The 11,872-nt window shown below is 38.7% G+C and overlaps 1 non-coding gene across 1 annotated transcript; it reads right to left on the bottom strand.

The window, feature by feature from the left end:
* Positions 1-11,305: 11,305 nt before the first annotated feature.
* Trnam-cau lies at positions 11,306-11,377 on the bottom strand. Its single transcript has one exon. It is a non-coding gene; the product is annotated as a tRNA-Met (tRNA).
* Between the last annotated feature and the right edge of the window lie 495 nt (positions 11,378-11,872).

The following is an 11,872-nucleotide window of genomic DNA, read 5'->3' as shown; positions in this document are numbered from 1 at the left end:
AACCGCCAAGCGATTTAACGTTCCAATACGATGTATCTGAACAAAAAATAAAAAAGACTGGTCTTCAAGCACTGAGGAATTTTGAGGAATGTTTTCAAAGGTGTGTGAAGTGTGCCAATCCGCACTTGGTCATCGTGGCGGACTATGGCCTAACCCCTTCTTATTCTGAGAAGAGACCTGTACTCAGTAGTGGGCCGGCGACGGGTTGATCGTGATGTTAATCCACCTGGTAATCGCAGGTTGTAAAAGCGCCGCTGCAAGTCTGCGCGGCCTCAAATAGAATAACTTGGAAGCGAAAACTCGATTAGTCCCAGCTTCCAGAGAAACTCTCCTCTCGCTAGCTACTCGTAGGTACACGATAAATATGAAGTTTTGCTCGAGCGGAGTACTTAGCTGAGTATAACTTATAAATTCAAGCATCAATTTTGGAAAACTTGGTACCAAAGCTCTGTTTTATCGCTAGGTAGACAAAAACCAATCCGCAAAGTAGTCTGCCAATCCGCCAGCGTGGTAGACATAACCAATCTCTGCTCATTCTGAGAGGAGATCCGTTCTCAGTAGTGAGCCTGTGAGGGATTAGTGACGATGTTGAAGACTTTTTTTGAATGATTCAGATACAAGTTAGTCCTTGACTGCAATGTCACATGGTAGTAAGTGATGATGCAGTCTAAGATGGAGGCGAGCTAACCTGGACGGAGTAGGTATGGCACATATTAGGGTTCCGTACCTCAAAAGAAAAAGTGGAACCCTTATAAGATCACTTTGTTGTCTGTCTGTCTGTTCGTCTGTCCGTCCGTCCGTCCGTCGTGTCTGTCAAGAAAACCTATAGGGTACTTCCCGTTGACCTAGAATCATGAAATTTGGTAGGTAGCTAGGTCTTATAGCACAAGTAAAGTAATAAATCTGAAAACCGTGAATTTGTGGTTACATCACAGAAAAAAAAATTAAAATGTGCTTTAATTTTCAAAGTAAGATAACTATACTACGTGCGTGGGGTATCATTATGAAAGCACTTTACTTTTACATTCTAAAACAAATTTTTATTTATTTTTAAACATAATGGTTTTTGATTTATCGTGCAAAATGTCGGAAAAATACCTACGGAACCCTCGGTGCGCGAGCCTGACTCGCACTTGGCCGGTTTTTATTAAACCCATAGCCCTTTGGTTTCTACACGGCATCGTACCGGAAGGCTAGAACGCTTGGCGCCACGGCTTTGCCGGTAGGGTGGTAACTAGTAGCCACGGCCGAAGCTACACCAGACCAGACCACAAATTTAGAAATTGTAAAGTTCCAAATCCCTGCCGGGAATCGAACCCGGGACCTGCCACTAAGAAGACCACAGCGCTGACCTCTGCGCTAGGGAGGTCGTCAAAGTCCGCCAGCGTCGTAGACTTTTGCCAAATAGGAGGCCGATGAAGCTACGAAGAAGAATCCAAACCATGAACCCTCAACTTACGTACATACAAACCAAAACAGAAATGGAAGCTTAGGCTCCCGTCACAATAACCCACGATGCTTATCACAGAATAGAGGTCACCAGGACGCAGGCCTAGTGATGCGCGTGACGCGCCATCGACCATCGATGGCTGTGCCCGACGCGACGATAAAAAGATTACACTTTGCGTATACGAATCGTGCGTGATGTGAATATTAATTCGCTCTCCCCTTTCGTGGTGGCACTAATAGATTTTAATCGGTCCTGGCCAGTGGGAATTTGACTTCTGTATGTGTGTATGTGTGTGACTGACTTCATACAGTGCAGAGGTGCGAAATCAATTACAAATCCCTTAGAAAGTTACTTACTTCCTAAACAATGTATTCAATTTTTTTAATACCTGGAAGGTTGATAGGTACTTATTAGAAGTTATTAAGTACCAAATATGTTTTACCAGACCCTCTAAACAGATTTAACTACTAGATGTGGTCCACGCCTCAGCACGCTTGGATTTAGGTTTTTTAAAAATCCCTAGCAAACTATTTGATTTTTCGAAATAAATAGTAGCTCTATGGCCATTCTTGGGGTGCAAGCTACGTTTGTACTTTTCTACAAAATCTTCAGTAATTAACAGACAGATACTCTTTCACATTTATAATAGTAGTATAGATATGAAAATATGGATTACAATTTTTATGTGGATTAAAATTAAAACAAAAATCCGTTAGTGCCTCAAGTATGTAAATAAATAGATGTTGACGTAAAAATACTGTTAAACTGCAATTGTACCTATCCATTGGTAAAATGGTATAATTACTACAATATATGTTTATACGTGTGTTTAATAATGTACTTATTAATGTTTATGTTATATTTTATGTGTAGGTGATAATTAAGTATGTATGTACATATTGTACATGTTACAATGTAATGCGTACTGGTAAGACGTCGTAATTAGGAACTACAATGTACACCTCTTTGAATAAATAAATTGATTTTATTTTTTTAGTTTACGGATACTTTAAGTAAGTTATTTACTATTTACCTATTTTTTAAATGATAAAATTATGTTACCACCATCGGTCGTGTATGATTTTATGTTGTTTACTTAAGATATTGTGGATGTTACTTGTAATTTGTAGCACCTCCATCACACTATCACATCACACAAATATTATACGAAAGTTTGTGTGTGTATGTGTGTGTTTGTGTATGTTTGTTACTCTTTCACTGATCCGGATGAAATTTGGAATGGAGATAAGTAAATTACATTATATACCCTGAATTAACATATAGGTATAGGTTAGTTTTTATCCCGCAAAATCAAAGAATTCCCACGGGATTTTCAAAAATCTTCAACCTCGCGGACGAAGTCGTAGGCATGAGCTAGCTAATAAGTATAATATAAAGGAAATCAAAAGAAAGTTACAGTAGGTTTGAGTAGTAAAGCCTTCGATCTCTCCAAACAGCTTAGAGTAAGTGGCATCAGATTTGAATATTTTTATCTATCTAGTTGATTTAAAATATTAATGGCGTTTCAAGCATTAAGGGCATTATGGACACCCTTGTTTTTGTTCGCCGAATTTGCATGTTCAGGGGACAGTGGGAATATTGGGTGTTTGCATGCGGCGGGATCAAAGAGATGCATTATAGCAATGTATTCGGCAACACGTAAATAAATAAAGATAAACATAGCCCCGGGACACGGTAATGGTATAGATAATATTACCGTGCCCGGGATTCGTCAGCCCGTATTAAATTGTATCGAAAGCATCCGCCATACTCGGCAGGAAATATTGTAACATCGATCTTTAGAAAGAGATTTCGGCTTCGTAGGTCGTTGTCTCTGACACTCATACCTATGTGACGTTTTATCGGTCTCAACGATAGAGTCAACGCTCTACGAAATCGCTATCTCTTTCTTAAGGTCGATGTGCAATATTTGCAATATGTGGTGGGTAGGTACGGTACAAACTTATCGATAAGTACAACTTTTCGCATGCCTATCTTCTGCTTAAATGAAGACATGTTCATGTTATAAAATATCGGTCGATGTATGTCGATGACTACAAGAGTCGTGATAGCCTAGTGGTTACGATGTTCTCCTCCAATTTGGGAAGACGAGGGTTCGATCCCGGGCACATCATATGCGTTTTCAGCTTGCTTTACCGGTGAAGTAAAGCATCGTGAGGACACCCGCATGCCAGTGAATTCTCCAGAATGTTCCCAAAGGTGTGTGAAGTCTACCAATCCGCAGTTGACCAGCGTGGCGGACTATGGCCTGAACCCTTTTCATTCTGAGAGGAGAGCCGTGTTCAGTAGTGGGCCGTCAATGGGCTGATAATGACATGAGATTTCAATATTAAGTTATAGCTTGTTTAAGCTGAAGTGACGCGCCCAATTACATGAGCTGTTGATAGATGTGTAAATTGCGGTAGTGGGGTGCGTCATTTCAAAACAGACAAGCTATAACTAACCAAAACCATTAACAATTGAATAGAATAGAATATATTTTTATTCAAGTAAGCTTTTACAAGTGTTTTTGAATCGTCAAAACAATTTATCACCGATATTATGAAACTTCTAATTCTGATATATTTATTTTTATTATCATTTCAACCCAGCGCAATCATCGAGCAGTGTCGAGTTTAAAATTTAAATTGAGTCGCGAATTACGTTAGACAAGCGTTCGATGAAGGCCTGCCGTTTGCGGCTAGTATCGATTTTTCGCCCCTAAGTTTGTTGACAAAGACAGGTTCTTAAGCCAAATGAGATGCACCCCAAAGAATATTATGGGCAGACATCGCTCCACTATCGCTGGATATATTGTTGTATCTAGGTATAGGTATATCTGTGTACCGACCTTACGATCCTTATTGATCTTTTAACCGTCTTCTGCTGGATTTTCATTTGATATTGAATGATGTTTTATCAAGATGTGGAATCGCTTCCGTTTTGTTCTGTCTTTTGTGTTTTATTTTGATGAGTCATTTTTTGGTTATATATTAGGTATAAGATATTATAGTTCGGTTTTGTGTCAAGAGTAATTGTACTAATAAAGATTTATTGGATGGTTAAAAATGCGAAAGACGGTCTATGGTGATAAACCCTTAGAAGAGTCTAACTCTAGCAGTGGTCACGAATAATATCGATGACGATTATGATTTGATTTTTAGTTCGAAAACACATAATATATGGTAGATAGCCGAGTTTTTATGCCTTGTTCTTTAAAATGAAGATGTTGGTTATGTGTTCATTCAGGAAGTATTCAGCACCACACCTTGATGGCATCTATTATATTCCAGTCAGCAACCTTTAAGGTCTATGACTCAGATCCATAAAGAAAGATGGAAAATACAACAAAACATTAAATATAATTTGTTGCAAACATTACCCACCTACACGTGCTTTGCGCGTGCAATCTTTGCTTAAACGCCGTTTATTAACGATTAACGATAATATAATATCAGGAGATTGCAAGCAATGATCATAAATCAGTCAGTACTGAGACAAGTCAGCAATTAAGCACATACATATTTATCGAGTCATACTTACTTAACATGTGTATGGCGGTTAATTATGATTGCACTATATGACGCATTTGCGTAAACGATCCATGTTACCTATCGATCTTTTTGAAATCTTTTGACTTGCGCTTGGATATAATCTCACGGATTTCACCTGACGAAAAAAAACGGTCAAGTGTGAGTCAGAATCGCGCACCGAGGGTTCCGTACCTCGGAAATACGTGTAATTATTTTCATTGCCTAAATTATATCTCCAACGGCAATATAAGTTTGTTATCGCAAACTTTAATGTGATATATGCAAACTTATGGTTATCGGATTTTCGCCTTTACTTGTGCTATAGGAGATTGCTTCTTGGCATCATTCTAGGTCAATGAGAAGTACCTACTCTATAGGTTTTGATTCCCTTGCTAGTGTTAAAATATGCGCTATGAATGGCCACGGGTATACTTTGATTGATTTTGTTGTCAATGATTATATTTTCTTTCAAAGCTAAAGCTAAGCACTACCCAATAATATAACTGTGAAAATATGTTTGTTGGTCTGTTGGTCTGCCACGACGCAACACAACGCAACGGAGCTAAGGACCAACATGGTGTTTTGCATGGATAAATGAATTTGCTAAAGACCTGGAGAGTAAACCAGCTTTCGCATTTATAATATTAGTATGGAAGTATGAATATTGCATTATAAATAAGTACCTAAATCCACGCGAATGAAATCTTGGGCACCATCTTTATCGTTCATAACCAAGTCCACTCAACCAACTTGGGCACCATCTTTATGGCTCAGACTAACCAAGTCCACTCAACCAACTTTATACTAATGAAAACTCACAACTACCGTTTAGGTATATTAATCTCGCCGAAGATTTTTCATTACGGCAAACTTTTCCCCGTACCCGTTGTGAACGTTCGCCGAATTTAAATCGCCATCCGAGCTTGCTTTATTACGTCGATATGTAAATTTTGTACAGCGTCACTACCCTTATACAGACCCTGTTTGAATTGAAAATTTAGTCGAACGAGCGAGAGCAAGCTCCTATTCGCCAGTGCCGCAACGTCTTTCAGCCAACTCGGAACGTTACAAGGGAAAGAAAATCGCGAATGCGTCTTATCTAACGTTATTTTTAACTATCTACGTGGATAATTAGTTGCGGAAACTGTGACGAGTGACGTGCGGCGTGCGGCGATCTGTCAAAATGTGATAGAGACAGAAGATGAGCAAGAGGGACGGGCGATCGCGTGTACCACTAAGTAAACACAGGTAGGTACAGTACATAATATTGAATAGTTTCAGTTTCAGTTATGAAAATGTATGATAAAATCTAAATATTTTTATTAACTTTTGCCCCCATGGATTTAAGCTTTTAAAAATCCCATAGAAACTCTATTTTCTCCGGATACAAAGAATCCTATTGTCCATCCAAGTTTGAAGCTACCTCACTGATAGTTCACTGTTACTACTGTTATTAGTGTGTTGAGTGGATACATTACAGATTTACATGAAATAGTTAACACTGAAATAAGTAGTAGATAAGTACAATAGAGTTCGTTTTTCCTATCATGCGATATGTTATCGATAGTTTATATCGCGGAAGTCGATAAACTGTGATAAGCGACGTATCACGTGCGGCGATCTGTCAAAATGTGACAGAGAAGGTAGATGTAGAAGGGGGATAGACGATCGCGTGCACCGGTAAAGTAAACAAAGGCATAAAAAACAGTGGACAGTGGTTTACAAATAAAATAGTTATTTTTTGTTCGATAACAAACTAGAAGTAAGAAGTGTAGATATTATGTAGTCTACGTTACAAAAATTGTGATAACATGAAAGTATGTAGTATGAAAGTCTAATTTTTTTCCATACGTCGGCGTCGTTCGGAGTCAGAACAGAGATGTGCTTTATCAATAAGGTGTTATTAGTTACATGGCATTGGTAGCATGTGAAAAAACACGTGAAAAGCCTTTTCATATTATAAATTGTCATCGACCCAAGCTAAGAGCGTGAGAGCGAGAACACTCACATCGCTACGTGTTAGAAAAAAAGAAACACCTGGTCTAATTAATTTTCACGAAAAGTGCATTTTTGCACTTAAAACACTTACAAGTGAAATCTCTATGAAGAAAAATAATACTTAGTTTCACCCAATGAGGTCATTGGTTTCACCAAATAAAAATTATTTCAAAGTAGCAATTTATGCTCATTTGTAATTAGAGGGAACAACACAATGTGAATGACTTCAAATGAAAATTATTTACAAGTGTTAAAAATAACACCCCCGACAAGTGAAGGTTACAGTAATAACTAGAAAAGAGCTGATAACTTTCAAACGGCTGAACCGATTTTCTTGGATTATAGCTAAGAACATTCTCGATCAAGCCACCTTTCAAACAAAAAAAAACTAAATTAAAATCGGTTCATTAGGAGCTACGATGCCACAGACAGATACACACGTCAAACTTATAACACCCCTCTTTTTGGGTCGGGGGTTAAAAAGTAGGTAGCAGCTGTTAGGTATGTTCATCTGTAATTTGAAGGAGGCAAGCAATAATTCACAGTGAATGACCTCGGCAAGGTATGAGGACGGCATGCGGAGTGCGTCATAGGTAGCTGGGTCGTGGACGTGACATGGCAGAGACAGCTTTGTCCCAGTTTGTTCTGTAGGTATCCAATTGTGTGGTTGTCACTCGTCCAATCCGTCAGCGTCCAGATAACGGCAGTTTTAATACAGCTTCAAATTATAGGTATGGATTGTAACGGCTGTATAACCGTTACAATCCATACCTATAATTCGTCGGTATACGGTACCTATAATAAGTCGGGCTTACGTCGAATACCCGTATGGGTATTCGACGTAAGCCCGACTAGTAGCCCTCGTTGCTTTAGTTTTAAGTTACGTAATTAATTATCACCACTATATCGTGCAAATTTAACAATTTCAACCATCAAAAGAAGTACAATTATTGTACCTACTTTGAATAAATGATTTTGACTTTGACTTTGGCTTTAGTTTGGAACTCATCCGGGGTCCTTTTCCATAGGGACTCAGCTCGCTGCGCGTCGACCGCCACCGTGAGGGTGCCTCAGTGGGAGAGGGAGGGGAGGGGCGCGGGGAGATGGCTGCAAATCATCTCCCGACAGTTCCTGCTGATCTTCATCGCTGGTGGTGGTGGTGGTGTGGTGTCCACGCTGCATCATCCATCCATTGTCACGATTGAAATTCGGGGGGCGGCTAATTTCGATCGCTTCCAGTATCTTTTGCGGTATTAGAAACTTTTCCTTAGGGATAATCCGGAAACGTTGTCGAACCGTATATGTATAGTGAGTCGTACCCGAATTGTGGATATGTTCCGCTATAATTGCTGACCCATTAGTGTCCACAAAAGCCGTAACAATCTATACCTACTTATTTTGGAAATCACTCACGATAGTTTAAACCAGTTTAAACGTTAAAAAAGCTTCAAATTGTTTTTAATTTAGGTAACTTACTTTTTATCTACGAGTAATAATTATAATAAATATTATCTACTACTACTAGTACTAGTGGATGAGCTTTTGCACGGTGGTGAAGATATCTAGAAAATTCTAGTTGACCAAAACATGAGACTTGTGCGGTTTTTCTTCTGTACCTAGTCCCATCCGGAGTTCGTCCGATTTTATCTGGGGGGATGTTGTATGTTGGCTAAAATAGTGATTGATGATTATAAGCGGCATTATAAAGTGCGGGAATGAATCGGACGCAACTGGGTAATTCCCACTCGTTACCATTTCACCCTTCACCGAGGTCTGGCTTCATAGCTGAAATTACATTTTGATCTACCAAGACCCGCTAATTAGAGAATGACTCAGCATGGAGGGTTAAGAGATCAACTCTCTATTAACTGTTTGGTACTGCATATTTATACTTATGTTCCTTCACAAGTTCATTATTTTGAAAAAAGTGATCCATATATCCTTTTTCCTTTTTGAGGTACGAAACACTTAAAATACTAGATATCTCATGAGGATATTTTCATTCTTCTCTTTTAATTTTCCGTAGCTTATACTAGTACTGATTGGATTTGAACACATATCTATGATTTGAACCCGTTGAAATCTAATGAAGATTCTGAATGAATTATCTGTAGCTAGAAGCTCACAAAATTGACTAAAGCAAATCAAAAGTATCTAGTGTAGGTAAAAGTCTAAGACACCAAAGAGAAGCTTGGCTTCCCAACAACACTCCCCGAAGTCCTCGCTGACCTGGGTAGCCTGCATGCATTCTGGAGTAAGCTCGGATTTTTTAAACATACTTATATTATTATAAGACCACCTAAAATAACTAGAAAGTTTTGTAGAAGATTTACACTTAAAAATCCTAAATGTGAAGTGATGCTCTCAAAACTGAATGGAGTACAGCATTTTATTGTTCCCAATCCTATCGGAATAACGTTCCCAATCGATGACCATTCCATCGAATAGGATCTTAGCAGCAGGCAGCCCTTGGCCTCAGGGCACCGATTATCATAACAAGACCCCCATTACGCACCTAGGGCAAAGCCACCTCCGGCGATCATCCACAACGATCGACAACCCTAAAAGTATCATGTAACATAATATCTTATCGTAAAGATTTACAGTCGAGTATTGATTGGCAAATTAATGTTGTTGCAGTTTAGGGTTGTACATCTCTTTTGTTACTCTGAAAACTAGAATTTGACAGAAGAACGCTTCGTTTGTCAATTGCCATCGATTATATACGGCGGAGCAGGCAGCCGGGGGCTAATTTGGGGGCCGTAGTTAGGTATTTTTCGTCGCTAACTAGATAACAAGTGGTTTTAAATTGGAATCTACATAATAATGTGGGGCGGTGATGTAGTGGAGGGTACGCACTAGTCGGTGCCTACTGCGCGTATACGCAATTACTGAAAGCGTCGCTAAATTTTATTAAGAGCACTTCTGCTAAAACGTGACTACAATCAGGTTTCTAATTGCTTGGAGTAAATAAGCAGGTCCTTATGTCCAATAAAAAATGGTAGCACCCTAGTACCTAGATCCGATGTGAGAACCTGGTAAATAAGAATGTTTCATATTTAGCACAAACAATTTTTTTAAATATTGATCATCTACACAAGGTAATTAAATAAAGCTAGCTTTAAGTTTTGTAGGAACCACAATTTGTAAAGTAGGTACAAATTGATTTGGTCAATCCTATGACGTCCTTTAACGAATTGAATTCAAATGCAACCGATCGACTTGATTTTTTGCATGGGTATAGTTAAAGACTTGACGAGTGACATCGGTTATTTTGTGTCCCAGAAAATCAAAGAGTTCACTCGGGATTTCTAAAAATCTAAATCCACGCGGACAAGGACGCGGACATCAGCTAGTAATGAATAAAAAAAATGTCTACTTATGCGAAAAAATTACACTGAAAGGGAAGGAAACAATAATATGACAGATGCCGCATTCCGCCCGACCAATCGGCAAAAAAATACTTGCAACATCAACAAACATTTCCACACAGCCGCGCGTCCGCAGAACGCAACCAAACCAATGATACTTATCACAATTCAACAGCCATTTTCCTTGTTAAAACAAAAGCGAATTGCGCGGACGTTTGTAAAAACATCGGCTGGCGGCACGTGTTATAAATTATCAATATCCCACGATAAAACAACCGCGGCTGTTTGTTTGCGGTTGTTTTTAAACAAAACCCCGCGCGGCTGGCCTCCGTTCTGCTTCACAGTTGGGTACGTTAGGGATCCTTGATTCGCCACGAGCTTCATAGCCGCGGGTCAAAGCAGTGTCTTTACAGGGCGTTTGCTATTTTCGTCCATACTAGAATCCATATAAGTTTTATTTATTTAACATCATTAATATTTTGTAGTATGTATCTGTCTGTGGCATCGTAGCTTCTAAACTAATGAACCGATTTTAATTAAGATTTTTTAATACCATGGGAATGCTTTGATTTTTTCGGGACAAAGAGTAGCCTATGTCCATCCCCGGGGTGCAAGCTGTCTATGTATTTGTCTTGCAGTCAATAGAGTAGAACAGCACTAGTTAGTAATTAAATCAGTTGGTAGTTACTTATTCTGTAAGTCTAAGAACTTGGCAAGCAAACAATAGAACAGCAAAGCCAAATAGGTTATTACAAAGTACCTAATATAGAGTATTGACTATTTATGATGACTCATCATAATATTTCAATCACTGCTTACGTTACGTGTAGAATTATTACCTGCTGTATAAAATGGCAGATAAAATTAAATGTTTTAGTAACATTATTGTATTTTTTGATATAAACATAAAAATTAAATAAAAAATAAAAGCAAAAAAAATAAAAAAGGTTTTCTAGCAGAGCGTGGTTTCGATCCACGGACCTCTGGGTTATGGGCCCAGCACGCTTCCACTGCGCCACTCTGCTCTTAATGATGCTGATGAAATAGTCGAACATTATCTATGAGTCACGGTTACACCATTTTATTATACACAAATCGTTGTTTCTATCAAAGTCAAAGTCAACGTCAAAATCATTTATTCTAAGTAGGTACAATTGTACTCCTTTTTATGGTCGAAATTGTTGAATTTATATAATTATTACATAGGACTAAAGCTATGAGCATATTATGAAAGGACGTAACAATCATTAATCCTAAGATTATGGAACCTATAATTAAAAAACAAAATGTCAAACTTCAGTTAAGTATTCCTATTTCTTACTAACTTGTATTAGTAAGAAATACATACGTGCATTTCATTTATTTTAACTTCCTAATTTCCCTGGAATTATAATTCGCGACAGGTCGACATGGCAATCGGGGTCGGGACGCCGTGTATACCCGCACAGCACGCGTGCTAACCCGATGCGGAGTTGCGCGGGTGACGTGCGGGTGTGCGGGGCGTCCCCCCGCTTCATACC

This window comes from Maniola jurtina, chromosome 7, assembly GCF_905333055.1.
Source record: "Maniola jurtina chromosome 7, ilManJurt1.1, whole genome shotgun sequence".
NCBI lineage: Eukaryota > Metazoa > Arthropoda > Insecta > Lepidoptera > Nymphalidae > Maniola > Maniola jurtina.
This window is presented reverse-complemented; position numbering and strand designations above follow the sequence as displayed.